General features: G+C 36.6%; 1 long non-coding RNA gene across 1 annotated transcript in view; it reads right to left on the bottom strand.

The window, feature by feature from the left end:
• Positions 1-302: 302 nt before the first annotated feature.
• LOC309611964 overlaps positions 303-18,878 on the bottom strand; it is a 112,492-nt gene continuing 93,916 nt past the window's right edge. The window contains exon 2 of the long non-coding RNA XR_014234863.1: positions 303-14,695. This is a non-coding gene — a long non-coding RNA (uncharacterized lncRNA). The remainder of the gene's footprint in view (positions 14,696-18,878) is intronic.

Genomic DNA, 18,878 nt, shown 5'->3' with positions numbered 1-18,878 from the left:
ATTTTGTGTCTCGTAAGTTTACAAAAATTATTATTATTTTTTGGTGGTGTCTTTGGATTTTCCATATACAGTGTCATATTATAGGCCAATAGTGACAATTTTGTTTCTTCTCTTCCAATCAGGATGTATTTTATTTCTTTTTCTTGTCTGATTGCTGTGGCTAGGATTTCCAATACAATGTTGAATAAAATTGTCAAGAGTGGGCATCCTTGTGTTGTTCCTGATCTTAAAGGAAAAGCTTTCACTGTTGACTATGTTAGTTGTGGGTCTGTTACATATGACTTTTATTATGTTGAGGTATGTTTCCTCTATACCAACTTTGTTGAGAGTTTTAATCACAAATGGGCACTGAATTTTGTCAAAAGATTTTTCTGCATCTGCTAAGATGATCATATGATTTTTAATTACCTCCATTTTGTTAAAGTGGTTTATCAGACAGATTGATTTGTAGATATTGAACCATCCTTGCATCCCTGCATTCCAGTTAACCATGGTGTATGATCCTTCTAATGTATTGTTAAATTTGTTTTACAAATATTTTGTTGTGGATTTTTGTATCTGTGTTCATCAGGGATATTGTCCTCTAGTTTTCTGTTCTTGCACTGTTTTGTTTGGTTTTAGAATAAGGGTAATGCTGGCCTCATAGAACATGTTTGGAAGCATTCTTTTCTCTTCAATTTTTTGGAATTGTTAAGAATGATAGGTGTTAAATCTTCTTTAATTATTTTGTAGAAGCCATTTGGTCCTGGATTTTTGTTTGTTGGGTTTTTAATTACTCATTCAGTTTCATTGTTAGTAATCGGTCTGTTCAAATTTTCGATTTTTTCCTGATTTACTCTTCTAAGAGTGTATGTTTCTATGAATTTATCCATTTCCTTTAGTTTGTCCAATTTGTTGCCATATAATTATTTGTAGTAATCTCTTATGTTTGTTTGTAATTCTGTGGTATTGATTGTAAAGTCTCTTTTTATATTTTGAATTTTATATATTTGGGCCCTCTCTTTTTTTCTTGTTTAGTTTTGCTAATAGTTTGTCAATTTTGTTTATCTTTTCAAAAAACCAGCTCTGAGTTTTATTAATCTTTTCTAAATTTTAAAAAAAATTTAGCCTCCCTTTCATTTATTTCCACTCTGATCATTATTATTTCCCTCCTTTTACTGACTTTGGGCTTTGTTTGCCCACCTCTTCATTGATAAACACCTTTATCATTATGTAATGCTCTTATTTGTCTTTTGTTACAATCATTGTTTTAAAGTATATTTTGTCTAATATGAGTACTGCTACTCCAGCTTGTATTTTTTTCATTTTTATGTGTATGTAATATCTTTTTCCATACCTCCACTTTTAATTCATGTGTGTCTTTAGTTCTGAAGTGAGTTTCTTGTAGGTCTTGTTATTTATCCACTAATCTACTCTATGTCTTTTGATTGAAGTATTTAGACAGTTTACATTTATAGTGATTATTGATAGGTATGCACTTATTGCCATTTTGTTAATTGTTTTCTGGTTGTTTTTGTAGCTCTTCTCTGTTCTTTTCTCCTTCTCTTGTTCTCTTCCCTGGAGGTTTGATTTTCTTTAGTGTTTTGTTTGGTTTCCTTTGTTTATTGTGTATCTATTGCAGGTTTTTGGTTTGTAGTTACCATGTAGTATATATATATATATATATATATATATATATATATATATATATATATATATATATATGTAAAATAGTTTATCTTAAGCTGATATTCACTTAACTTTGACTGCAAATTAAGCTAACTTTAGTTGTGAATTTTCTTATTTAAATCTCCAGTTCATCATTATTTTAAAGCTGGTTTCCATTACTATTTTATTTTATTTGAAACCCATGAAATTATCTTTGTATAACGTATGCTGAGGATTTCTAAACTATTTTCATACATGTGAATATTAATAGCAATTTCAAAAAAGGGAAAAAAAAAACTTTTCCTGATGGACAAATGTTTGGGGAACATGTGCTTATACTAAGTGCAAATGTTTATTTACAGTAAAATATTTGAAATATTAGAAAATTTACATTTAATAGACTTTATTTTTATTGCAGGGCAGAAAAGAGTATGCAAGATTTTGGAAAATTAATTCATGAGAGCACGCTCCTTGATGGACATGCTTTATACCAAATATTTTGAGGAGTCCTAGTTACCAAATACCCACTGGTAAAAGTTCTGACAAGCAAAATCTGTATTCTCTACCATGCCAGACCTCATTTTCCCCCAGATACTGTTCTTATATTAAAATTTACCTTTATGAAACAGATTGTAAATAAAGAAACAGAGTGTAAGCAGAATGTAAATACAGGTTTATTTTTCAGGATTAAATAATAGTACAGAGTTTTAATCAAGGCTTAATAAGTGCTTTGAGAATGGTATAGAGATGGTGGTGCAAAGGAGAGTGAGTAGGTTGAATTAAGGAAAGGCAATCATGTGGAGGGCTATTTCTCTTTTAATAAGGTTCTTGCCTTTGTGCTCAAGACATGCATTATCAATGTGATCCTCCTCTTCCATCCTTCTTTGAGACAGCAAGACTTCTCCTCTTGGAAAAATTAAAATATCTCAGCTGTGATGTAATGTTTCTTCTTTGAATTAAGGAAGGCTGAAAACACAAAGTTGGATTATTTCCTGTTTTGTGAAAATATATAAATATATCCTACAGAAGAAATTGTCCAAAATAAATTCTATGCATTTGTAAGAATAATGAATGGAAATGGGAGGAAAAGTCTTCTTAAAATGAATGCATTGTTATACTTCTATAAAAGGTGACTTAAAAAATCTTTTGTGCAAAATATATAATCATGATTATCAGTAATCTCTACCAAATTCTTCTTTAGAAAATAAGTTCCAAAAGTAAACTTTCCTAAATTTTTAATGAAATCAAAACAACTTATTTACAAATATCTGCAACTAGATTATAATCTCCTTGTATTTAAGTCTGTATTATAATTTCAGTTATTTCACAGTATTTAAAATAATGTTCAGTAATCCCTTAGAGGTTCAAACAATTTTCTGAAAAGAAGAAAAAAAGAAGTGATAATGATATGTTCCTTTCATACAAAGAAGTGATTTACAATAATATTTTCCCTTCTTATTCACATGAAAAGTATAGTGATTGTTGGAGGCTGGTAAAAGGAGTTGAATCTTAGAGCATAGGTATGAATGATGATGGAGCAAATATGTCCTCATGCACATAGTGACAATCATTTGGTACTAGTGGATAATTATTAGCCCTTGAATTTTGAAGTCTCCACTATTTTAGATCCTTCTCAATCTAATTTCAATTTTCCAACTTTCTATCTGAAAAGTCTTCAAGTTAAACATATTATTCTAGACGTTTCTGAGTTTTCCTGCTCTATCCAAATCCTTTGTGCCCATCTGTATTTCATGCCATATCTTTTTCTTTCTTTACAATCATTCACATCTTATCTATCTTTCAAGACCTACCAAAAGTTCAATATGTTCCATGAAGAGATGTATTTACCAGAAACTCAGTGAAAAGGAAGCAGTTGTGCTGTAGACAGATCAGAAAATGACAGTGTAGCAAGACCATGGATTAGGACTAAGAAAAGTAGATTCAAATATTCGTTGCATTAATAATTCAGTGATGTAAAGCAAACTAATGAATAGTTTTAATATTAGGTTTTTCCATTTGGTAGTTGAGAATAAAAATAAGTAGGATCCAAAATTGCTAACTAGATTAAATACCATGTTTAAGTAAGAAATATGAGAGGGTAGGAAAGGGAAGGTATGCATATTTCTCCATTATATGTTAAGTTTTCTGCATGTGGTAGGCCCTTGACACATGTCACTTTTCTCTCCCCACCTCTGCTCAACTGAAGAACAAGAACGACATCACCATGTCATTGGATGTGTGTGTGTGTGTGTTTGTACAGACGCTTTGTAGTGCTGGGTCCAGTATTATATACATAATTTTCTCAATAAATAGTCTGTTAATGCTTGACTGATTCTAAGAATTAAATTTGTCAATTCTTAATAATAAAAGGGGAAATGGAAAAATGAGAGAAAGCTAAAAATGGATCATATATCACAATTAAGACTTATGGGAGAGACCTTCAAGATGGCAGAGGAGTAAGACGTGGAGATCACCTTTCTCCCCACAAATACATCAGAAATACATCTACATGTGGAACAACTCCTACAGAACACCTGCTGAAAGCTGGCAGAAGACCTCAAATTTCCAAAAAGGCGAGAAACTCCCCACGTACCTGGGTAGGGCAAAAGAAAAAAACAGAGACAAAAGAATAGGGACAAGACCTGTACCTCTGGGAGGGAGCTGTGAAGGAAGAAAAGTTTCCATACACTAGGAAGCCCCTTCACTGGTGGAGACAGCAGGGGGCGGAAGCTTCGGAGCCATGGAGAAGAACACAGCAATAGGGGTACAGAGGACAAAGCGGAGAGATTCCCGCACAGAGGTTCAGTGCCAACCAGTACTCACCAGGCTGAGACACTTGTCTGCTCACCTGCCGGGGCCGGTGGGGGTTGGAAGGAGAGGCTCCAGCATCAGAGGTCAGAGCCCAGGGAAAGAAGAGGGTGTGGCTGTGTGAACACAGCCTGAAGGGGGTTAATGTGCCATAGCTAGCTGGAAGGGAGTCCAGGAAAAAGTCTGGAACTGCCTAAGAGGCAAGAGACCATTGTTTTGGTGTGCATGAGGAGAAGGGATTCAGAGCACTGTCTAAATGAGCTCCAAAGACAAGAGCAAGCCACAGCTATCAGCGCAGACACCAGAGATGGGCATGAAACACTAAGGCTGCTGCTGCAGCCACCAAGAAGCCTGTGTGCAAGCACAGGTCACTATCCACACCTCCCCTCCCGGGATCCTGTCCAGACCTCCACTGCCAAGGTCCCGTGATCCAGAGACAACTTCCCCGGGAGAACACATGGCACACCTCAGGCTGTTGCAATGTCATGCTGGCCTCTGCCGCCACCGCCTCATCCCACATACTGTACCCCTCACTCTCCCCAGCCTCAGCGAGCCAGAGATCCCTAATTAGCTGCTACTTTAACCCTGTCCAGTCAGAGCAAAGAACAGACGCCCTCTGGTGACATACATGCAGAGGTGGGGCCAAATCCAAAGCTGAACCCCAGGAGCTGTGCAAACAAAGAAGAGAAAGGGAAATTTCTCCAAGCAGCCCCAGGAGCAGCAGATTAAATCTCCACAATCAACTTGATGTACCCTGCATCTCTGGAATACCTGAATAGACAACAAATCATACCAAAATTGAGGCAGTGGACTTTGGGAGCAACTGTAGACTTGGGGTTTGCTTTCTGCATCTAATTTGTTTCTAGTTTTATGTTTATCTTAGTTTAGTATTTAGAGTTTACTATTGTTGGTAGATTTGTTTATTGATTTGGTTGCTGCCTTCCATTTTTAAAAAAAATATATAGATATATATACTTTTTCCCTTTTCTTTTTTTTTTTTGGTGAGTGTGTATGCTTCTTTGTGTGATTTTGTCTGTATAGCTTTGCTTTTGCCATTTGTCCTAGGGTTCTGTCTGTTGTATATTTTTTTCTTTTTTTAAGTATAGTTTTTAGCACTTGTTACCATTGGTGGCTTTGTTTTTTGGTTTGGGTGCTCTCTTCTTTCTTTCTTTCTTTCTTTCTTTCTTTCTTTCTTTCTTTTTTTCTTTTCTTTATTACCCAAAATTTTTTTTAAGAACGTTTTAATTTAATAACTTTATTTTATTTTATTTCATTTTTTTCTTTCTTTTTTCCTTTTTTCTCCCTTTTCTTCAGAGCCATGTGGCTGACAGGGTCTTGGTGCTCCAGCCAGGTGTCAGGCCTGTGCCTCTGAGGTGGGAGAGCCGAGTTCAGGACATTGGTCCACCAGAGACCTCTGGGCTCTATGAAGTATCAAAGAGCGAAAGCTCTCCCAGAGGATCTCCATCTCAATGCTAAGACCCAGCTCCACTCAACGACCAACAAGTTACAGTGCTGAACAATCTTTGCCAGACAACTAGCAAGATAGGAACACAACTCCACCCATTGGCAGAGAGGTTGCCTAAAATCATAATAAGGTAACAGACACCCAAAAACACACGACCAGACGTGGTCCAACCCACCAGAAGGACAAAAGCCAGCCTCGTCCACCAGAACACAGGCACCATTCCCTTCCACCAGGAGGCCTACACAACACACTGAACCAACCTTAGCCACTGGGGGCAGACACCAAAAACAACAGGAACTACGCACCTGCAGCCTGCATAAGTGAGATCCCAAACACAGTAAGTTAAGCAAAAAGAGAAGACAGAGAAACAAATAGCAGATGAAGGAACAAGGTAAAAACCCACCAGACCAAACAAATGAAGGGGAAATAGGCCTTCTACCTGAAAAACAATTCAGAGTAATGATAGTAAACATGATCCAAAATCTTGGAAACAGAATGGAGAAAATACAAGAAACGTTTAACAAGGACCTAGAAGAATTAAAGAGCCAAAAAAATGATGAACAACACAATAAATGAAATTAAAATTACTCTAGAAGGAATCAATAACAGAATAACTGAGGCAGAAGAACGGATAAGAGACCTGGAAGATAAACTAGTGGAAATAACTACCACAGAGTAAAATAAAGGAAAAAGGATGAAAAGAATTGAGGACAGTCTCAGAGAACTCTGGGACAACATTAAATGCACCAGCATTCGAATTATAGGGGTCCCAGAAGAAGACAAGAAAAATAAAGGCTTTGAGAAAATATTTGAAGTAATTGTTAAAAATAATTTGAAGTAATAGTTGAACACATCACAAATAGAGGAAAGGAAATAGTCAATCAAGTCCAGGAAGCAAAGAGAGTCCATTACAGGATAAATCTAAGGACAAACATGCCAAGACATATATTAATCAAACTAAAAAAATTAAATACAAAGAAAAATTATTAAAAGCAGCAAGGAAAAAACAACAAATAACATACAAAGGAATCTCCATAAGGTTAACAGCTGACCTTTCAGCAGAAACTCTGCAAGCCTAAAGGGAGTAGAAGAACATATTTAAAGTGATGAAAAGGAAAAACCTACAACCAAGATTACTCTAACCAGCTAGGATCTCATTCAGATTTGATGGAGAAATTAAAACCTTTAGAGCCAAGCAAAAGCTAAGAGAATTCAGCACCACCAAACCAGTTTTATAAGAAATGATAAAGGAACTTCCCTAGGCAGGAAACACAATGGAAGGAAAAGACCTAAAATAAAAAATCAAAAACAATTAGGAAAATGGTAATAGGAACATACATATCGATAACTACCTTAAATGTAAATGGATTAAATGCTCCAACCAAAAGACATAGACTGGTTGAATGGATACAAAAACAAGACCCATATATATGCTGTCTACAAGAGACTCACTTCAGACCTAGGGACACATGCAGACTGAAAGTGAGGGGATGGAAAAAGATATTCTATGCAAATGGAAATCAAAAGGAAGCTGGAGCAGCAATTCTCATTAGACAAAACCTACTTTAAAATAAAGACTATTACAAGAGGCAAAGAAGGACACTACATAATGACAAAGGATCAATCCAAGAAGAAGAAAAAATAATTGTAAATATTTATGTACCCAACAGGGGAACATCTCAATACATAAGGCAAATGTTAATAGCCATAAAAGGGGAAATCGATAGTAACACAATCATAGTAGGGGACTTTAACACCCCACTTTCACCAATGGACACATCTTCCAAAATGAAAATAAATAAGTGAACACAAGCTTTAAATGATTCATTAAACAAGATGGACTTAATTGATATTTATAGGACATTCCATCCAAAAAGAACAGAATACTCGTTCTTCTTAAGTGCTCATGGAACATTCTCCAGGGGAGGTCATATGTGGGGTCACAAATCAAGCCTTGATAATTTAAGAAAGTTGAAATCATATCAAGTATCTTTTCCGACTACAGCACTATGAGACTAGATATCAATTACAGGAAAAAATCTGTAAAAAATACAAACACATGGAGGCTAAACAATACACTACTAAATAACCAAGAGATCACTGAAGAAATCAAAGAGGAAATCTAAAAAAATACCTAGAAACAAATGACAATGAAAATATGACGACCAAAAGCCTATGGGATGCAGCAAAAGTAGCTCTAAGAGGTAAGTTTATTGCAATACAATCCTACCTTAAGAAACAAGAAACACCTCAAATAAACACCTTAACCTTACACCTAAAGCTATTAGAGAAAGAAGAGCAAAAAAACCCAAAGCTGGTAGAAGGAAATAAATCATAAAGAGCAAATAGAAATTAATGAAAAAGAAATTAAAAGAAATGGAATACAAAGGCTCCTGAGAGATTACTACAAGCAACTACATGCCAATAATATGGACAACCTGGAAGAAATGGACAAATTCTTAGAAAAGCACAACCTTCTGAGACTGAACCAGGAAGAAATAGAAAATATAAACAGAACGATCATAAGCACTGAAAATGAGACTCTGATTTAAAATCTTCCAACAAACAAAAGCCCAGGACCAGATGGCTTCACAGTAGAATTCTATCAAACATTTAGAGAAGAGCTAACACCTATCCTTCTCAAACTGTTCCAAAATATAACAGAGGGGGAACATTCCCAAACTCATTCTGTGAGGCCACCATCACCCTGATACCAAAATCAGACAAAGATGTCACAAAGAAAGAAAACTACAGGCTAATATCACTGATGAACATAGATGCAAAAATCCTCAACAAAATACTAGCAAACAGAATCCAACAGCACGTTAAAAGGATAATACACCATGATCAACTGGATTTTATCCGAGGAATGCAAGGATTCTTCAGTATACACAAATCAATCAATGTGATTATCCATATTAACAAAGTGAAGGAGAAAAACCATATGATCATGTCAATAGATGCAGAAAAAGCTTTCACAAAATTCAACACCCATTTATGATAAAAACCCTCCAAAAAGTAGGCATAGAGGGAATTTAACGCATAATAATAAAGGCCATATATGATAAACCCACAGCCAACATCATTCTCAATGGTGAAAAACTGAAACCATTTCCTCTAAGATCAGGAACAAAACAAGGTGGTCTACTCTCACCACTATTATTCACATAATTTTGGAAGTTTTAGCCACAGCAATCTAAGAAGAAAAAGAAATAAAATGAATCCAAATCAGAAAAGAAGAAATAAAGCTGTCACTCTTTGCAGATGACATGATACTGTACATTGAGAATCCTAACGATGCTACCAGAAAACTACTAGTGCTAATCAATGAATTTGGTAAAGTAGCAGGATAGAAAATTATTGCACAGAAATCACTTGCATTCCTATACACTAATGATGAAAAATCTGAAAGAGAAATTAAGGAAACACTCCCATTTACCATTGCAACAAAAGGAATCAAATACATAGGAATAAACCTACCTAAGAAGACAAAAGACCAGTATGCAGAAAGTAATAAGACACTGATGAAAGAAAATAAAGATGATACAAACAGATGGAGAGATATACCATGTTCTTGGATTGGAAGAATCAACATCGTGAAGATGATTATATTACCCAAAGCAGTCTACAGATTCGACCCAATCCCTATCAAGCTACCAGTGGAATTTTTCACAGAACTAGAACAAAAAATTTCACAATTTGTATGGAAACACAAAAGACCCCGAATAGTCAAAGCAATCTTGACAAAGAAAAATGGAACTGGAGGAATCAGGCTCCCTGACTTCAGACTATACTACAAAGCTACAGTAATCAAGACAGTATGGTACTGGCACAAAAACAGAAATATAGATCAATGGAACAGGATAGAAAGCCCAGAGATAATCCCATGCACATTTGGTCACCTTACTCTTAGTAAAGGAGGCAAGAATATACAATGGAGAAAAGACAGCCTCTTCATTAAGTGGTGCTGGGAAAACTGGACAGCTACAGGGAAAAGAATGAAATTAGAACCCTCCCTGACACCATACACAAAAATAAACTCAAATTGGATTAAGGACTCCAATGTAAGGCCAGACACTATAAAACTCTTAGAGGAAAACATAGGTAGAACACTATGACATAAATCACAGCAAGATCCTTTTTGACCCACCTCCTAGAGAAACGGAAATAAAAACAAAAATAAACAAATGGGACCTAATGAAACTTAAAATCTTTTGCACAGCAAAGGAAACCATAAATAAGACGAAAAGACAACCCTCAGAATGGGAGAAAATATTTGCAAATGAAGCAACTGACAAAGGATTAATCTCCAAAATTTACAAGCAGCTCATGCAGCTCAATATCAAAACAAAACAAAACAAAACAACCTAATCCAAAAATGGACAGAAGACCTAAATAGACATTTCTCCAAAGAAGATATACAGATTGCCAACAAACACATGAAACAATGCTCAACCTCGTTAATCTTAGAGAAATGCAAATCAAAACTACAATGAGATATCACCTCACACCTGTCAGAATGGCCATCATCAAAAAATCTACAAACAGTAAAACAGTAAATGCTGGAGAGGGTGTGGAGAAAAGGGAACACTCTTGCACTGTTGGTGGGAATGTAAATTGATACAGCCACTATGGAGAACAGTATGGAGGTTCCTCAAAAAGCTAAAAATAGAACTACTATACTACCCAGCAATCCCACTAGTGGACATATACCCTGAGAAAACCATAGTTTCAAAAGTCATGTACCACAATGTTCATTGCAACTCTATTTACAATAGCCAGGACATGGAAGCAACCTAAGGGTCCATCAACAGATGAATGGATAAAGAAGATGTGGCACACATATACAATGGAATATTACTCAGCCATAAAAAGAAACAAAATTGAGTTATTTGTAGTGAGATGGATGGACCTAGAATCTGTCATACAGAGTGAAGTGTAAGTCAGAAACAGAAAAAAAAATACCATATGCTAACACATATATATGATATCTAAAAAAACCAACATGGTCTGAAGTACCTAGGGGTAGGACAGGAATAAACTTGCAGATGTAGAGAATGGACTTGAGGACATGGGGAAGGGTAAGGGTAAGCTGGGATGAAGTGAGAGAGTGGCATGTACATATATACACTACCAAATGTAAAGTAGATAGCTAGTGGGAAGCAGCCACATAGCACAGGGAGATCAAGTCGGTGCTTTGTGACCACCTAGAGGGATGGGATATGGAGGATGGGAGGGAGACGCAAGAGGGAGGAAATATGGTGATATATGTATATGTACAGCTGATTCACTTTCTTATAAAACAGAAACTAACACACCATTGTAAAGCAATTATACTCCAATAAAGCTGTTTTTAAAAAAAGACTTATGGAATATTCGTTTTCCCCTATAACTTAGTGTAGACTCTTTTAAGATACCTGAAAGATTGACACTATTTCTATATATATTTAATTACCAAAGCTCCAATTGATTTTGGCTAAAGAGCAGCAGCCCGTTTGGGTAAATCTAGAGCCCTTCTTGGGCTGAGGGCCCAGTTTTGCTAACAGTGCACATTCTGGGAATACTGTGAGCAATTCTGTTTATCTAAGAGTTCAGCCTCATGCTTGACTTTGCAAGTGCAGCTGTAAATTTCAGGTGATTTACAGAGTGGAAGCACACCAAATCTGAAATTATAATGGAGTTCAAGGCTCACAGCATCTTTTGTTAGATGCTCTGGTTTTATGATTTTGGGTTGATGCCACCACATTTTTCTTCCAAGTGCAATAAAAAATGATGCCATTCAAGCTGAAAAGCTTAACAACCACTTTACTTTTATTGAATCTGTAGCTAATGTACTGAAATAGCAGGGGTTTTGCTGCAAGTATAATTTTGGGTTTTGTCTGGGCATCTCTTTATGCCTTAAAAATGGGTTTGCATTGAGGACAAGTGAGTTACCTAAAAGATCTAACGATAAAGACGCAGGACATGACCTTATTTTGCTGACAGATGCCCACCTAGAACCAGTGAGAAAGAAACACTGGTTTAGAGATCATGGGGATTGTGAAGCCATCTCCTAAAAACCATCATACAAGACTAACTATTTGTAGATTTAGGCAGTTGCTTAACCTCTGCAGGTTTCACTTTTTCTTATCAATAATTTGATAGAGTTTGTGTTGATGACCTTCAGTTTCCTTCAAAGTCCAGCAGTGTACTCTTTTAAGGAAACTTTCATGCTTAATTTGTTTGTTTGTTTATTTGTTGATTTGACACTGAATGTTTTCCTAAAAACTTTTCCCAAAAGTGATGTTATCTTCCTGGGATATGGAAAATTAAGCACAGGTTTTTTATTCCTATTTATGTTACAATTCTGATTACAATAAAAAATTACAATTTTTGATCCCATTTGCTAATCACATAAGAAACAGTCTCTATATCTGTAGAAGCAAAGGGAACAAGGGAAAGCACTACTTTCATGACTGTGGAGTCTTAATATAAGTCAGTATTACTTAAGGTTGAATCATACTGTATGTATGATAAAGTCCCAAGGAAACCTCATTTCTTCTAATCCTATTCACATTTAACTAATAATTTTGAACACTTACTATCTCTTACACATTATCCTAGGGAATTATACCTGCATTGTTGAATGTTATCATCAAAACAGCCTTACTGAAGGTCACAGGTGAGTAAGAAGATTCTAACTCTGATCTTCTAATTCCAAACTTAGCAGTCTTTCATAATACCTTTTCTATTAAATCCTGCTTCTTACTACCACTCAGCACAAACTGGAGGCAGCATTCAACCTAGATTCCTACCATAATCTTAGCTTCATTCCATCCTCAAAATCATCTATGCTTTTTGGAATTGTTTGTTGTCATTCTGTCCTAGGCTATGCAAACTTTACACTTACATTAACATTCAAATGATGTTCCAATCCTCGTCAGGAACTCTTAATAATAATTACATCAGATTTCACCAATTCCCTTTTCTGAATATTTTTAGTGAATTTTGTCTGCATCACTTTTGGATGCAATTTTAAGCTCTCATATTATTATTTATTAAATTAGTGTTTGCTTATAAGCTCCTTTTCGAAAAAAGCATATTTCTCTGGCCACACATAAGATTTATAATAATTATTGTTTAACCCATCCATTTGTTCAATAAAATTTTTAACATTCTTTGCTCTGAAACATGCAAATACAATAAAGTATTCTTAATACTTTGGAAATTCAAAGAGTAAGATAGGGTTACAGACACTCAAACAAATAAATTAAAATATTACTATAGGAGGAGCTTCAAGATGGCGGAAGAGTAAGATGTGTAGATCACCTTCCTCCCCACAAATATATCAGAAATACATGTGGAACAACTCCTACACAACACCTACTGAACGTGGGCAGAAGACCTCAGACCTCCCAAAAGGCAAGAAACTCCCCACATACCTGGGTAGGGCAAAAGAAAAAAGCAAAAACAGAGATGAAAGAATAGGAACGGGACCTGCACCAGTGGGAGGGAGCTGTGAAGGAGGAAAGTTTTCCACACACTAGGAAGCCCCTTCACGGGCAGAGACTGCAGGTAGCGGAGGGGGGAAGCTTTAGGAGCCACAGAGGAGAGTGCAGCAACAGACGTGCAGAGGGCAAAGCGGAGAGATTGCAGCACAGAGGATCAGTGTCATCCAGCACTCACCAGCCCGAGAGGCTTGTCTGCTCACCCGCCGGAACTGGTGGGGCCTGGGAGCTGAGGCTCGGGCTTCGGAGGTTAGACCCCAGGGAGAGGACTGGGGTTGGCTGCATGAACAGAGCCTGAAGGGGGCTAATGCGGCAAGGATAGCCCGGAGGGAGTCCAGGAAAAGGTCTGGAACTGCCGAAGAGGCAAGAGACTTTTTCTTGCCTCTTTGTTTCCTGGTGCATGAGGAGAGGGGATTAACAGCGCCGCTTAAAGGAGCTCCAGAGAAGGGTGCAAGCCGTGGCTATAAGTGCAGACCCCAGAGATGGGCATGAGGTGCTAAGGATGCTGCTGCAGCCACCAAGAATCCTGTGTGCAAGCACAGGTCACTATCTACTCCCCTCTTTTGGGGAACTGGTGCAGCCTGCCACTGCCAGGGTCCCGTGATACAGGGACAACTTCGCCTGGAGAACACATGGCATGCCTCAGGCTGGTGCAATGTCACACCGGCCTCTGCCTCCACAGGCTCGCCACACACAACGTACCCCTCCCTCTCCCTGGCCTGAGTGACCCAGATCCCCTGAAGCAGCTGCTCCTTTAACCTCATCCTGTCTGAGCAAAGAAGAAATGCCCTCAGGCGACCTACACACAGAGGTGGGTCCAAATCCAAAGCTGAACCCCAGGAGCTGTGCAAACAAAGAAGAGAAAGGGAAATTTCTCCCAGCAGCCTCAGGAGCAGCAGATTAAATCTCAACAATCAACTTGATGTATGCTGCATCTGTGGAATACTTGAATAGAAAATGAATCATACCAAATTGAGTAGATGGACTTTGAGAGCAATGATATATATATGTTTTCCCTTTTTCTCTTTTTCTGAGTGTGTATCTGTATGCTTCGGTGTGTGATTTTGTCTGTATAGTTTTGTTTTTACCATTTGTCCTAGGGTTCTGTCATTCCGTTTTTTTTTTTTTTAGTATAGTTTTTAGCACTTGTTATCATTGGTGGATTTGTTTTTTGGTTTGGTTGCTCTCTTCTTTCTTTCTTTCTTTTTTTTTTATTACATGTTAAATTTTTTAATAATTATTTTTTTATTTTAATAACTTTATTTTATTTTATTTTACTTCATTTTATCTTCTTTCTTTCTTTTTTTTCCTCCCTTTTATTCTGAGCTGTGTGGATGACAGGTTCTTGGTGCTCCAGCTAGGTGTCAGGGCTGTGCTTCTGAGGTGGGAGAGCCAAGTTCAGGACACTGGTCCACAAGACACCTCCCAAATCCATGTAATATCAAATGGCAAAAATCTCCCAGAGATCTCCATCTCAACGCCAAGACCCAGCTCAGCTCAATGACCAGCAAGCTACAGTGCTGGACACCCTATGCCAAACAACTAGCAAGAGAAGAGCAAAACCACATCCATTAGCAGAGAGGCTGCCTAAAATCATAATAAGGCCACAGACATCCCCAAAACACACCACCAGACGTGGACCTACCCACCAGAAAGACAAGGTCCAGCCTCATCCACCAGAACACAGGCACTAGTCCCCTCCACCAGGAAGGCTACACAATTCACTGAACCAACATTAGCCACTGTGGACAGACACCAAAAACAACGGGAACTACGAACCTGCAGCCTGTGAAAAGGAGACCCCAAACACAGTAAGATAAGCAAAATGAGACGACAGAGAAACACACAGCAGATGAAGGAGAAAGGCAAAAACTCACCAGACCTAACAATTGAAGAGGAAATAGGCAGTCTACCTGAAAAACAATTCAGAATAATGAGAGTAAAGATGATCCAAAATCTTGGAAATAGAATGGAGAAAATACAAGAAACATTTAACAAGGACCTAGAAGAACTAAAGAGCAAATAAACAGTGTTAAACAACACAATAAATAAAATTAAAAATTCTCTGGAAGGGATCAATAGCAGAATAAATGAGGCAGAAGAATGGATAAGTGACATAGAAGATAAAATAGTGGCAATAACTACTGCAGAGCAGAATAAAGAAAAAAGAATGAAAAGAATTGAGGACAGTCTCAGAGACCTCTGGGACAACATTAAACACACCAATATTTGAATTATAATGGTCCCAGAAGAAGAAAAGAAAGGGACTGAGAAAATATTTGAAGAGGTTATAGTTGAAAAGTTCCCTAATATGGGAAAGGAAATAGTTAATCAAGTCCAGGAAGCACAGAGAGTCACAAACAGGATAAATCCAAGGGGAAACACACCAAGACACATATTAATCAAACTAACAAAAATTAAATGCAAAGAAAAGATATTAAAAGCAGCAAAGGAAAGACAACAAATAACACACAAGGGAATCCCCATAAGGTTAACAGCTGATCTTTCAGCAGAAACTCTGCAAGCCAGAGGCAGGGCATATTTAAAGTGATGAAGGAGAAAAACCTACAACAAAGATTATTCTATCCAACAAGGATCTCATTCAGATTAGACGGAGAAATTAAAAACTTTATACCCAAGCAAAAGTTAAGAGAATTCAGCACCACCAAATCAGCTTTACAACAAATGATAAAGGAACTTCTCTAGGCAGGAAACACAAGAGACGGAAAAGACTTACAATAAGAAACCCACAACAATTAAGAAAATGGTCATAGGAACATACATATCGATAGTTACCTTAAATGTAAATGGATTAAATGCTCCAACCAAAAGACATAGACTGGCTAAATGGATACAAAAACAAGACCTGCATATATACTGTCTACAAGAGACCCACTTCAGACCTAGGGACACATACAGACTGAAAGTGAGGGGATGGAAAAAGATATTCCATGCAAATGGAAATCGAAAGAAAGCTGGAGCAGCAATTCTCATATCAGACAAAATAGACTTTAAAACAAAGACTATTACAAGAGACAGAGAAGGACACTACATAATGATTAAGGAATCAATCCAAGAAGAAGATATAACAATGTAAATATTTATGCACCACACATAGGAACACCTCAATACATAAGGCAAATACTAACAGCCATAAAAGGGGAAATTGACAGTAACACAATCATAGTAGGGGACTTTACCACCCCACTTTCACCAATGGACAGATCACTCAAAATGAAAATAAATAAGGAAACACAAGATTTAAATGATACATAAAACAAGATGGACTTAATTGATATTTATACAACATTCCATCCAAAAACAACAGAATACTCATTCTTCTCAAGTGCTCTTGGGACATTCTCCAGGATAGATCATATCCTGGGCCACAAATCAAGCCTGGTAAATTTAAGAAAATTGAAATTGTATCAAGTATCTTTTCTGACCACAATGCTATGAGACTAGATATCAATTACAGGAAAAAATCTGTAAAAAATACAAACACATGGAGGCTAAACCATACATTACTAAATAATCAAGATATCACTGACTAAATCAAAGATGAAATAAAAAATTACCTAGAAACAAATGGCAATTAAAATACGATGACCCAAAAACTATGGGATGCAGCAAAAGCAGTTCTAAGAGGGAAGTTTATAGCAATACAACACTACCTTAAGAAACAAGAAACATCTCAAATAAACAACCTAGCATTACACCTAAAACAATTAGTGACAGAAGAACAAAAAAACCCCAAAATTAGCAGAAGGAAAGAAATCATAAACATCAGATCAGAAATAAATGAAAAAGATATGAAGGAAACGATAGCAAAGATCGAAACAACTAAAAGCTGGTTCTTTGAGAAGATAAGCAAAAGTGATAAACCATTAGCCAGACTCATCAAGAAAAAAAGGGAGAAGACTCAAATCAATAGAATTAGAATTGAAAAAGGAGAAGTGACAACTGACACTGAAGAAATACAAAGGATCATGAGAGATTACTACAAGCAAAGCTATGCCAATAAAATGGACAACATGGAAAAAACGGAAAATTCTTAAAAAGATACAAAGACTTCCAAGACTGAACCAGGAAGAAATAGAAAATATGAACAGACCAATCACAAACACTGAAATTGAAACTGTGATTAAAAACCTTCCAACAAACAAAAGTCCAAGACCAGATGGTTTCACAGGTGAATATTATCAAATACTTAGAGAAGAGCTAACACCTATCCTTCTCAAACTCTTCCAAAATATAGCAGAGGGAGGAACACTTCCAAACTCATTCTACAAGGCCACCATCACCCTGATACCAAAACCAGCAATGATGTCACAAAGAAAGAAAACTAGAGGGCAATATCACTGATGAACATAGATGCAAAAATCCTCAACAAAATACCTGCAAACATAATCCAACATCACATTAAAAGGATCATACACCATGATCAAATGAGGTTTATCCCAGGAATGCAAGGATTCTTCAATATATGCAAACCAATCAATGTGATACACCATATTAACAAACTGCAGGAGAAAAACCATATGATCATCTCAATAGATGCAGAGAAAGCTTTTGACAAAATTTAACACCCATTTATGATTAAAACCTTCCAGAAAGTAGGCATAGAGGGAACTCTCCTCAACATAATAAAGGCCGTATATGAGAAACCCACAGCCAACATCATCCTCAATGGTGAAAAACTGAAACCATTTCCACTGAGATCCAGATCAAGACTCTCACCACTATTTTTCAACATAGTTTGGATGTTTTAGCCATGGAAATCAGAGAAGAAAAAGAAATAAAAGGCATCCAGTTTGGAAAAAAGAAGTAAAGATATCACTGTTTGCAGATGACATGATACTATACATAGAGAATACTGAAGATGCTACCAGAAAATTACTAGAGCTAATCAATGAATTTGGTAAAGTAGCTGGATACAAAATTAATGCACAGAAATCTTTTGCATTCTTATGCACTAATGATGAAAAATCTGAAAGTGAAATTAAGAAAACACTCCCGTTTACCATTGCAACAAAAAGAATAAAATATCTAGGAATAAACCTACCTAAGGAGACAAAAGACCTGTATGCAGAAAATTATAAGACACTGATGAAAGAAATTAAAGATGATACAAATAGATGGAGAGATATACCATGTTCTTGGATTGGAAGAATCAACATTATGAAAATGACTCTACTACCCAAAGCAATCTACAGATTCAAAGCAATCCCTATCAAACTACCACTGGCATTTTTCACAGAACTAGAACAAAAAATTTCACAATTTGTATGGAAACACAAAAGACCCTGAATAGCCAAAGCAATCTTGAGAACAAAAAATGGAGCTGGGGGATTCAGGCTCCCTGACTTCAGACTTTATTACAAAGCTACAGTAATCAAGACAGTTTGGTACTGGCACAAAAACAGAAATATAGATTAATGGAACAGGATAGAAAGCCCAGAGATATACCC

Source organism: Balaenoptera borealis, assembly GCF_965194805.1.
Source record: "Balaenoptera borealis genome assembly, chromosome: 15".
Taxonomy (NCBI): Eukaryota; Metazoa; Chordata; class Mammalia; order Artiodactyla; family Balaenopteridae; genus Balaenoptera; species Balaenoptera borealis.
This window is presented reverse-complemented; position numbering and strand designations above follow the sequence as displayed.